The sequence below is a fragment of the Plecotus auritus genome (genome assembly GCF_963455305.1).
Source record: "Plecotus auritus genome assembly, chromosome: 10".
In the NCBI taxonomy this organism is placed as follows: Eukaryota; Metazoa; Chordata; class Mammalia; order Chiroptera; family Vespertilionidae; genus Plecotus; species Plecotus auritus.
In genome coordinates this window covers 22,112,607-22,127,085 of record NC_137785.1, presented here as the reverse complement: position 1 = coordinate 22,127,085, position 14,479 = coordinate 22,112,607, and the positions used below count along the sequence as shown (strand labels likewise).

Sequence of the window (14,479 nt, the reverse complement as noted above, 5' to 3'; positions counted from 1 at the left end):
TTAAAGAAAATAATGTCTCTGGGGCACTGGCCACGTAGTAGGATCTCCTTGTAAACTGTGTGCCCTTCCTTCATCATCATAACTAGAAGCTCCACACTGTAGTCACTCACATGCCGCTTTTTCACATTAATTCTTGTTAGAAGATCTGGAGATGAAGGCAGAAAATGCCAGGGGGTGTTAGAATGGAAGGTGGATGCTGGGCCCAGACCTTCAGTTGCAACATATCACAGCACTGACACTGGACAGGAAGAGGTTAGGTGACTAGCTTCTTCCTCAGCCTTGTTTATGCAAAAGCTTTGTTTTTAAATGTTGGACTAGAGAAAAAGTAGGTGACAATTTATACGATATACCAAATCAAACAGTTCTTTCATGCATGCATAGAATGGGATTGCTTAATTCTGAAAGGTATATATTAAATATTTATATATGTATATATACTTATATCTGTAATGAATATATACATATTATATACATAAGTGTAAAATATTTATATATGTATATTAAACATATAGATATATATTAAAAGTACACATGTATATGTTTTAGTGCAGTCTCTCTCAGTTGATCCCAACCATATGTCATCAAGGTCAGAAGACAGTGCTGACTTTGGAAAAGTTATCCAACCTCAAGCCTCATCTGCCCTTTTGGCAATTTCTCAAATCAATTCCCCTTTCTTGGTCAGTTCTATCTGTTATGCCTTTCTTTGCTGTCTGCCTATGATTTCTTCCCCATTAGTTTAAACTCTCAGCAACACATAGCAAGGTGGCCACCCTTGCCTTCCGGGTGAAGTGACCAGAGCCTTGGGGGCAAGGCCCCACTCCAGTCTTCTTGGAAGGCATGGCCTCTGCGCCAGGAAGCCTGGTTCACTAAACCGAAGAGGATGATCTCAAACCTTAAATGACAAAGGAATTTGCCCAGTTGGATTTTAGACTTGCTCAGGACCCATCACCCCTTCCTTGTTTACTATTTCTCCCTTTTGGAATAGAAATGTCTATTTTATGTGTGTCCACCATTGTATTTTAGAAGCATATAATTTGTTTGATTCACAGGTTCACAGCTAAAGAAAAATTTGCCTCAGGATGTGTAACTCGAGTCTCACCCATATAAGATTTATGTGATTTTTAGATGAGACTTCAGACTTGAATTGATGCTGAAATGAGTTAAGATTTTGGGGGCTATTAGAAGTGAATGAATGTGTGCCTGTCATTTTCTGTGTTTGGAGGATATGTCCTACTCTTTACCCTTTAAATAGCCTGGTAGCGCCCATACACTACTGTGCATTCTGATTGGTCAGTGCCTATACTGCACCAGTTGTTAAATACATTGAATACCATGTCTTTGCCTATCTATTTTCCTACAGATGTTTATAGCTTCCTCCTCATTTGCCATCTCCACAACACAGCAAGTCAGCTGGCCCTGTATTCATAATTCATTAGAGATGGCTTTTGTTCAGTTAATGGGAGGAAAAAAATCAAGCATGGAATTAGTGTTAATTAGTTAAGCTGAATACAACTAAATTAACTACTGGACTAAATTATTGTACCTCTGAGTTCATGCTTTAAGAAGCAAAGCAACTGTATGTGACAAAGGCTATTTTCCTGCTGAATGGCGGATGGTACACACTTCAGTCCTTCAATCTAAGGTTTCGGCAACACTCCCTGAGTTAAGTATCTTTTTCCTTTTGATAAGAGAGATTTCACTAGTCAGTGTATGACCAAATGCAAACAGATTTTCTAACTTTAAATGGAGGTTGACATTAAATAGCCAGAAAAAAAGATTTGGTTTGGAAAATTGTCAGCACATGTACCTAATTCATTGTGAACATTCTAAAATAAAAATACCCCCTGTTCTTCAAAACATTATCTCAACTTGGAAATCCCAATCACTATGTTGCATGTGGGGGTCAGAGCATGCAACATGGTGATAGGGATGTCCTTGCTAATTACTGAGCAGTCACTGACTCCTCACTTTACTGGCTGGCTCTTAGCCATTCATGACCACACAGCTCCCTCCAAAGTTCTTCCTTATCACATCTGTTTCTTCAGCACATCTCTTGGTCATTGCTCTTACCTTGTTAACTGTTTATCACCTGTCTTCCCCATCAGCTCCTAGGAACTATGCCTTGTTTATCTACCAGGCCTCAAATAGTGCTTGGTATATAATCCTATATAATAGAAGAGTAATATGCAAATTGACCATACCTCTGCTACACCCACAAGCCATGCCCACCAGCCAATCAGGAGCAAGTATGCAAATTAACCCAACCAAGATGGCTGTGGCCACAGAGAGAGCAGGAGGCTTGGGTTTTCCCGGAAATGGAGGAAGCCCAGCTTTCTTCCTGCCCTGGCAGGCCCAGGCCTCCACTCAAGGCTACAAAGTTTCAATTATAGAAGATAAATAAGTCCTAGATACCAGGGCCTCTGCTTGGGTCACCAGGGGGCATAGTTGGCCTGAAAACCACCACAGGCCCCTCACCTAGGCCGCCCCACACCCTAAGGGAACCCTGACCCTGATCCAGGACACCCTTCAGAGCAAACCAGCTGGCCCCCACTCATTTACCAGGCCTCTATCCTATCTAATAAAAGAATAATATGCAAATTGACTGTCACTCCAACACACAAGATGGCTGCCCCCATGTGGTCAAAGATGACTGCTCCCATGTGGACACAAGATGGCCACCACAAGATGGCCAGCAGGGGAGGGCAGTTGGGAGGGACCAGGTCTGCAAGAGAGGGCAGTTGGGGGTGATCAAGCCTTCAGGGGAGGGCAGTTAGGGGTGACCAGGATGGCAGAGGAGGGAAGTTGGGGGCGATCAAGCCTGCAGGGAAGGGCAGTTGGGGCCTGCAGGGGAGAGCAGTTGGGAGGGACCAGGCCTGCAGGAGTGGGCAGTTAGGGGTGACCAGGCCTGCAGGGGAGGGCAGTTAGGGGTGAGCAGACCAGCAGGGGAGGGCAGTTAGGGGCAAACAGGCTGGCAGGGGAGCAGTTAGGCATCAATCAGTCTGGCAGGGGAGTGGTTAGGGGGTGATCAGGTTGGCAGGCGGAAGTGGTTAGGGGAAATCAGGAAGGCAGGCAGGTGAGCAGTTGAGAGCCAGCAGGTCCTGGATCAGGCCTAAATGGGCAGTCGGACATCCCTCGAGGGGTCCCAGATTGGAGAGGGTGCAGGCTGGGCTGAGGGACACACACACACCCGTGCACAAATTTTGTGCACTGGGCCTCTAGTAGGAATTATAATAGGAATAAATGTTTGTAGAAGTGAAGAAGGAAGGGAGGAAAGAAAGAAGGGAAGAGAAGGAAGGAAAGAGGAAGGGAAAGAGAGAGTGAAGAATGGAGGAAAAGTGGAAGAAAAGAGAGGGAACAAGGGAGGGAGGAAAACATGAGTATGACTTAGACTTAAGGCTGTAATCCACAAAAGAAAATACCATTAAATCTATTAAATAATACACCAGATTACCAAAATCTGTTGGAAAAGCATCGACACCTTTCTAATGAAGTGGGAATTCACTTGGCAGAAAAATAGTAATACCTTGCAGAATCATAAACAAAATGAAAAGCACAAGCAAGTATGGCTCCACTTCAGAATTATGTAATGCCTCCTAATTCTGTTTGACCACGATTGATTTCTTTTGTCTTTGAAGTTTGAAAACTTGAAGACTAATTTTGAATGAAATATTTGCAAGGAAGAAGCAGACATGTGTCATAAAATATACCCCATCAGACAAAAAAAATTAAGAGAGAGGAAAAATGTATTAATTTTTTGAATGAGTTTAAAGCTCATCAGCTCAGAGAAATTCCCACTGTTAAAATGAGCCTAATCTTCACAATCACGAAATAGTTGAGGAAAGAATCAGATGGGGACGGCCGGAAGCCGAGCTAATTTCCGGGAATTCTCTGGCTTTGCACATGTACCACTAGAGGCGATTGTATGACTGTGCTAATGAGAATTGTATTAGCATATTGAATTCTAACTGTCACATCTCTGAACATCCCCTTACTGGAGAGAAGGAGGGAGAAAAATCAAATCTTAAATAAAAATACACCACACATCTCGCCTGATCAATGGGAGCCCTGGAAGGGCAGTTGCATTTGCCCTCCCTCGTGCTGATACACACCTGACAGCCCATCATAAAATAATGGCCCAGGAAAAGCCTATTAGTCTGTATCCTACTGCCTTTGTGGCCAGCAAGATTGTTACTATCACTGGATTTATTTTTGATAAATTGTAGGTTTTGACACAGTTATATGGTGGGTGTCACTGATGCCCTGGAGAAGAGAAAGAAGAAACCATTTATTTGCCCGTCCATTTGCCTGGCAATGTACCGTCATTTACCTTCCTCATGTTCCAGTGAGGCATCACCTCATCCAACAAATTACATCCACCTTCCAGGTCTGCACTGGGTATCTCCCAACATTCTGTGCTTGATTTAATTGTGAAAATTAACGAACATTTATTAAGTTGCTATAGTATGCTACAAACTCTGCCAAGCACAGTTGAGGCCCTATCCCACTTATTTTGCACAATCCATGATGCAGACATTATTATAGCCATTTAACAGATCAGGAAACTGAGGCTCAAGGAAGTTAAGGAAAGTCAGTCCATTTAGTACAAAACAGAGACTAAAGAGCCAGGGTTATTTATCCATATTCTTGGCTCCTGACAACTAGGTCCTTCCTCCTCATCCAGGATACCTTCTTGGGTCCCCAAGCCAGGGCAAGGAACCCAGGTGTGGCTGACTCTGCAGCACTTGCTCTTAAGCAACTCTGCTCAGCCCCTACCCTGGGACAACTGCAAGGCATAGCAATTATTGATTTGTTTGTCTATCTCCCTTAAATAGATTTTGAGTCCTTGGGAGTAAAGAATGGGCCTTAGATAAATTTGTAGTCCCAGCGCTTAGTTACTGTCAGTGTGGAATGAATGAATTCAGGAATGAATGAATAAAAAGAGCATCTACCCAAAACAAAGTTGAAGTAACGCTTAGATAAAATTGAACAACATTGCAGAAAAGTTAACAGGTGAGAGAGGTAGATCTGCCCCAATGGACAGAGTCTTAATATTTCTTTCATTAACACCTATAATTCAAATCTGAATTCAGCAAGACAGATGCCCCAATCAACACATTCAAACCAAGTTAGAAACACTGCTGCTCCCAGAGCCTGCTGTGGCCTGAGGGCTTCCTTACAGGACTCAGAGCCCCCAGCCCACTCCACCCAACCCCATTCCTTCATTTGTCTGTGACTTGCAGTTTTAGAGTCTAGAAACATTCAAGCCATGCCACCCTCCTTTTTCAAAAGCTTTTTTCCATAATAGCAGTGTGATGGGTTTTTTTTTTTTTTTATTTGGTGCTTTTGTAAAGGAGGGGCTGGGGATGAAGGAGAAAGGAGAAAAATGGAATGCCTTGAAAACAGAAATTGGAAACAGATAAAAGCGAAGCTGAATGCAGAGGCATCTATAATATGGATGCCTCAGGAATTTCTGAAGCCTCTGTGCTGGGCAGGATTACACTCTGAATGGAGGCAGCATAAGGATGTTCTCTGAATGGCTTCCCAAAGAAGAAAGTACACAGGGCTGTAAGCGGGTGCCCACCCCCTCCATGCAGGGCAGAGGGGAAGGGGGAGGCAGAAGGCAAAGTCTGTGAGATGGGATTTGAGAGGAGCAGGGCCATTTTCTTATTGTTTACAAAACGATTTTTACAGTTTTTCCTGGAGTCAGGTAATGAATCTTCAGACTTAGTTGTTGAGTGCAAGTAGCTTATTTAGCAGGTGACTCTAGGAAGCAGTGATATGAAGGTGGGAAGTCACATGGGGATGGGAAAGGAGGGTGATAAACATTCTCAGTCTAGCTACCACTCGGGCATCAGTCCTACTGGGGGCTCTGAGAAATGGTGTGAACACTTTCCAGTGAAGTCCCTCCAAAAGGGCAAGGGAACTAGGAGAGTTACCGTACAATCCTATTCGTCCTTGGCTAAGGGCCCTTCATGGAGGTGTGAGTCCCCAGCACTTCTGGCCTGTCCTGAGTGCAGGCTGAGAGGCAGCTAGACAAAGGGCTCAGGCAGTGCACCTCCAGGGTTTGAAGTGAGAAGGTGCCAAAAGGAATGGTGAGTAAGGAGTGAACATGCTTGGGATACAGACAGGGTGTGTGGTAGCCCCCTGTTACATTACGTATACCTTATGATATACTATGTGTGTGTATTTATTGTGTGTTTGTGTGCATAAAACACATGGACACATATATTTCTGAGTGTATAAGTATTTATATGTGTGGAATAAAACAAAAATATTTAAGTAATGGTTACTTCTATTACAACAGCCCTCATTACCCGATGCCATAAATATTTATGGAGTACTTACTACGTGCAAGCCACTGTTCTATGAATGGGAAAACACTATGACCAAGCTAAACCAAGTCCCTAACCCCACAGAGAGACAGAAATACACAAATCAACTTAGAGAATATATTTTTATCAGGATAAGAGCTATAAGAAAAACTGAGAAGTGAGGGAAGGCCCAAGGTGAAAGGGAAGTTCTTGCTGCAATGTGACTGATAAGGAAGCAGGTCGGTGAAGGTGTAGGGGCTTCAGCCTTCCATACACAATGGCTCTAAGCTGGGAAGAAACTTGTTACCATTTTTATACCTTTATATCTACAAATTTTCTGAAATGCTTACATATTGTTAAAATTGGAGGGGAAACTACAATAAAATTATTTTTAAAATATTCTTTGAGTGAGAGACAGAAAATAAAAAATATACATATTCTTTGAGTAAGAGACAGAAAAATCCAAAGAAGACTTTATTGATTCTTAGAAATTTGACTGATATAACATTCCAAAATCAGTAATCTTCAGGGAATCAGAAAACCTCCATTAACTTCTCTTAATGGCTGGCAAGTCCAGAGTCAATCGATAAGTATTTATGGAGCTCGGACTGTGTAAAAGGCACTGCGTCGGGGCCCGGGAGAACACTGAAATGAGCAAGACAGTGATGGGCTGTCATGCTGTCTGTGTCTAGTAGGGGAGGTGGGGATCATAGGAAACAATTCTATGATTAGACATTTCATAGTAAGAACTATGACAGACTATAGATAAGGTGCCCTGAGACTAATCTAGGCAGAGGCATGTTTAGGAAGGCTTTCTAAGGTGGAAGGCTTTTGAGCCAGACTTACGAAGTGGGTAAGTTTGCCATAGCCACAAAAGGTGTTACAGGCAAAGAACAGCATGGATGAGGTTAAGCAGAGGAAAACTGCAGCTCACATTGGGGAAGGTGTAATTTACTATGTCTGGAAGATCTGGTTCTTAGCATTCAGGAACAGGAGACCAGGTGGGAGAGATTGGTGGAATGGAATGACAGAGTGCCATGAGCGAAGGTCACTGATGGTTTCCCAGGCACTCAGCCATTACCCTGCTTCTGGTAACAATGCTCCAATTTCCCTGGGGAGCCACCATGCAATATAAGTTTATGTGGTTGGGTGGAGCTGACTACCAAACATTTCTGGCTTCAGAAGTGGGCATGCATCTAAGGTCTGACTAATCAGAGCACCCCAATCCCTTGTTTATAAACATTGGTTGAAGAATGGAAACATGACCTAATGAGCGCCAATTAGATTTAGTTCAAAAGTTCGTACTGAATGTGTTGGGAAAAGAAAACTCTCTCTAGTGGAGCTGCTGAGGGGGTGACTATAAGTCTGAGACTGCTGCTGGGAGTCACATTATCACCATGATGACCGACAGTCTGACAGAAGAAAACTAACAAAGGAAAGGATATCTGAGAGAGAAAGTAAGGAAGACTCTTTCATTTTAATGACAACGTTTAAGGTCAACTCTAGGACTTCCAGTTGTGGAACCTAATAAACTTTCTTTCTTTTCCTCTTGAGCTACTTTGGGGGTAGATTTCTGTCCTTTTTAATCAAAAGCCCTTTTTATCACCCTAAATATATGCCCACACAGACTCTGAATGTTCAGAGATGCCTCATTCATGAAAGCCAAAAACTGAAAACAATCCAAATGTCCACCAACAGGTGAATGGATAAATATCATGTAGTATATTCATTATGATACTACTCAGTAACAAAAAGGAATCAACTCCTGATACATTTAACAATATAGATAAATCTCAAAAACATTATGAGCAGAAAAGAAAGTCAGACACAAAATACTGTATGATTCCACTTATACAAAAATTCCAGAAAAATAAATCTAATATATAATGACAGAAAACCAATCAGTAGTTGTCTGGGGTCAGAGGCATGTGTGGGGATAGTCTAGGAGAGAGCACAAGGGATTTTTTAGGGTGATAAAAATATTCTATGTCTTGACTGGTGGGAGTTACACTGACATAAATTTGTCAAAAATGCATCATTGGATTAATACAATGGAAATGTAACATTAATGGGTGCATTTTATTGAATGTAAATGTTAATACAGTTGATTTTTTAAAAATGAATGCAAAATAAAATAATTTCAGACAAAAATATATGTACCATTCATAACAGTCTTCATACTATTATATAGAAAAGAAAGGGCCAGTGAAGGTTTTTGAAATGAGGGTCTCCCCTACTCAGGGTTGTTTTCCAGAAGGTCCACATGTTGTCAGAGTTCATGGTGTAGTGGGTAAGAGCTTAGGTATCTGACCAGAACCCTCCAGGTTGAAATTATAGATCCATCCCTGTATGACTTTGGGGATATTACACAACTTCTCTGTGTCTCCATTTGTTTATAAAATGTGGATAGTAATAACACCAATCTCAGTATTGTAAAGACTGAATGACAATGTATTTAACACACTCAGAAAAGGAGGAGGAGGAGAAGTCAGAAATGTTAAGGTTCTTAAGTCATAGTGGTAGAAGTATTAATTGGTTGGGACAAAAGATAATGGCAAAGGGACTACATGGTCTATCCAAGAAAAACAGGACCTTGAACTGGACCAATGCTCATGAGAATGAAAAGGAGATGTAAATTTGAGAAATATTTCAGAGGTAGAGTCAACAGGATTTGGCAAATAATATATGGCAAGGAAGAGGAAGAAATAAAATTCTCAGAACTTTCTAACTTTGGAGACTGAAGGAATGTTAATACTATTAGTTGGGGTGAGAGAAAAAACAGGAAGAGGAACTGACTCATGGCAAAGATAGCAAGTTCACTTTTAGCCACATGGAGCTGAAGCTGATCTCAGGACAGCAGGTCAGATGTCCAGTATGAGTGGAAAGCAGTACCTGCCATGGTGCTGCAGTGCTCAGTGAGAAAATAAGCCTCCATAAAGACATGACCTCTTTTTTGCAGTTTTAGAGATCAGATTAGTGTTCTGAATGGTAATCATTGTGAATAATCACTACATATGGAGAAAACAAGGTTTGACATATTGGGAAGTAATAGCAGAAAGCAATTAAAATGTATCCTGTCATTAATGCCATCAGTGAAATCTTGCATGAGAGCAAAGAGGAGAGGAAGACTCAAAACAGGATGAGAAGCTGTGATGTTCTGACAGCAGATTTCTCTAGATGCTTGCAAAATTCTACCACAGAGCTTAGTGTCTTAGAATCTGTAAAATGATTAAGCTTAATTCCTAATCTTAACTACTTATTCCTAGGGATGGATATATATTCCTATATAATAAAAGGCTAATATGCAAATCAGCCAAACAGTGGAATGACCGGTCACTATGATGCGCCCTGACCACCAAGGGGCAGATGCTCAATTCAGGAGCTGCCCCCTGCTGCTCAGTGAGCTCCCCACAAGCCAGAAGCTGGGCTCATGGCTGGTGAGCACAGCAGCTGTGGCGGGAGCCTCTCACACCTCCACAGCAGTGCTAAGGATATCTGACTGACGGCTTAGGCCCAATAGTGGGAAGTGGTCCTAAGCTGTTAGCCGGATATTCTCACAAGGACTCCCAGACTCCCAGACTGCGAGAGGGTGCAGGCCAGGCTGAGGGACCCCCTGAGTGCATGAATTTTGTGCACCAGGCATATATATATATATATATATATATATATATATATATATATATATATTACTAGCCCTGATTTCTGTGGTGATATCTTCCTTAAAACATTGAGGTTTAAATTTATTATTTGAAAAAACACAGCTTAATTTCCACTAACTCACTATATCTCTTCACTGGTGAGGGTGATTCCAAGGATCCCCTCTGGCATAAAGTGTTGCTGACATTCCACTTTGATAGTGATCCTCAAAGTATTCCCTATAGAATATTATCTCATGAGATGTTCTGTGAACAAAAAGGTCCCATGGCTAAGTAGATTTGGAAACTGCTGAATACTCTAACCCCTACTAGGAAATTCAGGATGCCCATTCACATATTAACGGCTTTGAGAAGTCCTGCAGGGAAAAAAAAAACAACCAAAAAAAAAACCAAAAAACTAATTTAATTTTGTTTAACCTAGGTATCCCCCAATTTGATTAGCCAAATGCATCTTTGATTCCATAATACTTTCCAGCATTCTGAGGAACTAATATCCATAAATTATACTTTGGGCAATCCTAGAAAATGCTTCCATGGGCCATAATTCTAAAGTAACCCAATATCTAGACTAAGCCAATCTTAACAATTCTTGGAATAAATGAACAAAGCTTTCTGTTTGACAACTTGCAGGCAAGTGCCTAGCCAATTATTTGGCTGAATCATTTTATTTCCCTTTTTCTGAGGACTGCTGAGACATCAAGTTAGTACCACCCACATGGGCTTGCATAAGCTGTATTATTACTATTTATGGAAACTAGATTGAACATTCCTCTCCCAACAGCTAAATAACACTTGGCATAGACAAAAGAGAATATCTTAATAGTTTGTTATGTTTGTTCTATGACATTGTTTAGAGTCGTGGGTAGTAGAAGGAAAAACACTAACAGCTATTTTTGTGGATTAAATATAAAAATCAAAATGTGTATACTGATTACATTTTGGTGTTTAAAAATGTCTTAATCAATATGAAGACTTGTTTAAACACATTCCCTAAAGCATCATTTCCAAATGATTTCTAGTAGAAAGGAAACCTTTCTGAAGTCAGAGGTAAGAAATATAGCAAAGGTGGTCACGCTAAGGAAGTGAAGAATTGGAAATGGGGCCTGGGAATCAACTGCCTTACCTCCTGACCCTCCCAATCAGCCTGTGTTGGGCGGAAATTAACATGATTATATGGCTTGCTTCCCTCCCACCTGCAAAGTGTGTGTTCTCAGGAGGGTGGAGAAGAATACTCTCCTCACACTAGCAGTCCTCCTGGAAGCCTAGTCCTCAGATGCCGTGTAGATGAGCCGTGTTCTTGGCAGGATAACCTTGGGTAAACATAGATGGCCCTCTCAGTCCCCGCCGCAGCCAGACCCAGTTTACCAAATTAGTTCACATCTCTCCCTATATGAAAACAAAGATATTACTAATATCTACCTTCAACAACCAGAGTTTTGCAAGGACCAAATAAAACAACAGATGTTAGTGTGTTTTGTACACAGAACATAATAAATTATTATCAGAATGAAGATTTTCTTCCCACTTAAACCAGGGGTTGACAAACTATGGCCATGGTCAAGTCTGTCCTGCAGCCCAATTCTATAGAACCTATAAGTTAGAAACCGTTTTTATATTTTAAAAGATTAGTAAAAGAAAGAAAAGGAGGAACAAGAAGGACAAGATGAGGAGGAGGAGAATACACACAGAGCCCATATGTGACCTGCAAAGCCTAAAATATTTACTATCTGTCCCTTTACAGAAAAGAGTTTGTGGATCCCTATTTTTAAAAAAGAAAAACTGGCTATTTCTTTGCCTTCCCGTAGTAGATGGAAAAAATGACCCTGGTTCTTCATCACTCCCTGCACCATGTGTTCTCCCACTTTGTCATTGGCCTCAGACACAAAGTGCTTGGCCAATGGAATGCTTGCCAAACAGGCTTGAAAATCACTGATATGATTGCACTTGCTCTCTTGTGCCTCTGCCATTACTTTGAGAACATGCCAGAGCTAAACATGCTACAAGATGGGAGAGTCATGGGGCAAAGCCAAGTCACCTCAGTCATCACAGGTGAGGCCATCATAGATCAGCAAACAGTCAGCTGACTCTCCAACATGTGAGTAAACCCAGCCAAGATAAGGAGAGCTATCTAGGTGACAACTGACCCACATGCATGGGCAATAAATGCTACCTGTCGTATGCTACTGAGGTTTTGTTACACAGCAAGATATGTTATGCTTTCTTCCTTTTCACTCACCACCTGCAGAAGATACCCTAGAACACAGTTCTTGCCTCAGTCTTCATTAAGATTAAGGCATCCCTACCAGCTCTCATCTTTGCTTTTGAATACAAACATATGCCTGAGATCCACAGGCTAGACACACTTGTCAGAGAACACTAAAGAGGGTAGATAGAAATGGCTTAGCCTTGGAATTAGAACTTTCATTTCTACCAGTGCTTCAATCTTCCAGAATCATTATTTTCTCTGCAGAGAGATGTCTTCATCTTCAGTATCTGTAAACAAGGATGAACTGTTCTAATAGTTAACTTTTTCTCAAGTCACCTTAAAATTGAAACATGAATGTACAATTCTTTCTTTAATGACACAGAGTGGTAGTTTTAAAATAGTCCACAAATTCTTTGACCCTTCTCCTTCAAGAGGTGAAGTGTAATCCCTCTCCCTTCAATTGTGGAGCAGGACTTACTGACTTGCTTCTAGTAAGTAGAGTGTAAGAAAAGTGATGGTGTGTGACAGCCAAGATTAGGACATAAAAGCCATTCTGGTTGCTGCCTTGCTTTTCTCTCTATTAGAAATGTCACTGTAAGGAAAGTCCGTTGTCATGTGTAAATACTCTAGCAGTCCTATGGAGAGGCTGATGTGTTAAGAACTGGGGCCTCCTGCCAATAGCCATGTAAAGGCACTATCTTAAAAGTAGATCCTCCAGAGCTTCCGGTGGCAGGGTCTAGGGAAAGGGCAGAAGGAGCCATGTCTGGCCAAGAAGGTGGTAAGAAGAGGCCCCTGAAGCAAGCCAAGAAGCAGGCCAAGGAGATGGATTAGATAAGGAATTCAAGCAAAAGCAAAAAGAGGAGCAGAAGAAACCCAAGGAGGTAAAAGCAAAGGCTGTGGGGAAGGAACCCCTGGCCACAGGTGGAATTAAGAAATCTGGCAAAAAGTAAACTATTTCTTCTGCCTGGGGCAATAGTGATCCTTAATTCTATTTCTGTTTTAACATCTAGATTCCTTGTCATAACATCTTTTGCCACCTATAGTTAGAATGAAGTGTTGTCTTAGAGCCTGATGTACATTTAAGAATAAATGTTTGTAAAAATAAAAAGTAGATCCTCTAGTCACAGTCAAGCCTTCAGATGGGACTGCAGCCCTGGCTGACATCTTGACAACAATATCATGAAAGACTCTGAACCAGAATCACCTAGTTAAAGCTATTTCTGAGATAATAAATAATTTTGGACCCGCTTGAATTTGGGGTAATTTTTATGCCAGCATTAGACAATTAATACAGATAGCATCAAATGATTAAAACCATTCATTCATAGCTGACCCAAATGTCCTGAGAACAAAGAAATCATGAAATAAGAATGGGAAGAGCCTTATAACTCAATTTTCTTGACACCAGCCTACATTTCTTTGGTGAAGTGATCCATGGGAGTTCTGATTTTGTTGCTGCCACCTACATTAGTCTGTTTACACATTTGTTGTTATCAAAACCAAAGGTGCAGAATTGACTGGTTATTGAAGATGACATCCTAATTGCCATACCAAAGACCTTGTGACAATTAAAGTTTCTTACACTTTTAAAACAACAGTGTTCTCATTAATTTTCACTTTTGAACATAATTAGATTTATTTTTTGTTTAACTTTCATAGTTTATGTTTTTTTTCTAATTTTTTAAGAAATAAATCTTAATAATTTATCTGAAAAATTTAGAGTAACACTTGCTTTTTAGTAAAGATTATTTTTATACTCTATGGTGTGATTGTAAATGGAATCAATCTTAAATGTAGCAAATAGATTGTGTGCAAAATGTGTTTGTAAATGTTTATACCATTTCTTTTCTGACTGGGAAGCAGTCCAAAGATTTCATCAGAATTTCAAAAGGGTCTGTGGTCACCAAAGGATTAACAATCACAAAACAAGGAGTTTCCCCTTGTCAATCCTATCTATTTCACAGTGAGGAGAGGTCACCTTTATTTCAGGCTTGAGGGGGGGGGAAAACGTAACTCCAAGAGAAGCATTAGAAAGGTTTAGTGTTGTGGAAAGAAATTGACAAATGTGTGTAGATAAAGAATATATTTGATAGGCCAGTAGATTTGGGATTTTTATCTGCAAGGCTGCTTTAAATGAGTTATGGTTGATTTAACTCTGTGTTTAATGTCACTCAATATCTTGTATATAATCTGTTAAAAATTAAATGTACTCTCTTATAAATCCAAAAGTTATTCAGTTCAATTCTGTCAGGCTGCAGTGTATAGCATCGCACCCTCATGTTCACATCTCCTGCTGTTCCAACTCG

The 14,479-nt window shown here is 40.8% G+C and overlaps 1 protein-coding gene and 1 pseudogene across 4 annotated transcripts in view; one reads left to right on the top strand and one right to left on the bottom strand.

The window, feature by feature from the left end:
- The window catches only part of CDH13 (cadherin 13), a gene marked incomplete at its 3' end in the record, with an annotated part of 1,096,460 nt that overhangs the window by 1,020,770 nt on the left and 61,211 nt on the right, over window positions 1–14,479 (bottom strand). The window lies entirely within an intron of this gene.
- LOC308235667 (translation machinery-associated protein 7-like) lies at window positions 12,933–13,123 on the top strand (annotated as a pseudogene). The gene has a single exon. The product of its transcript is annotated as a translation machinery-associated protein 7-like (transcript).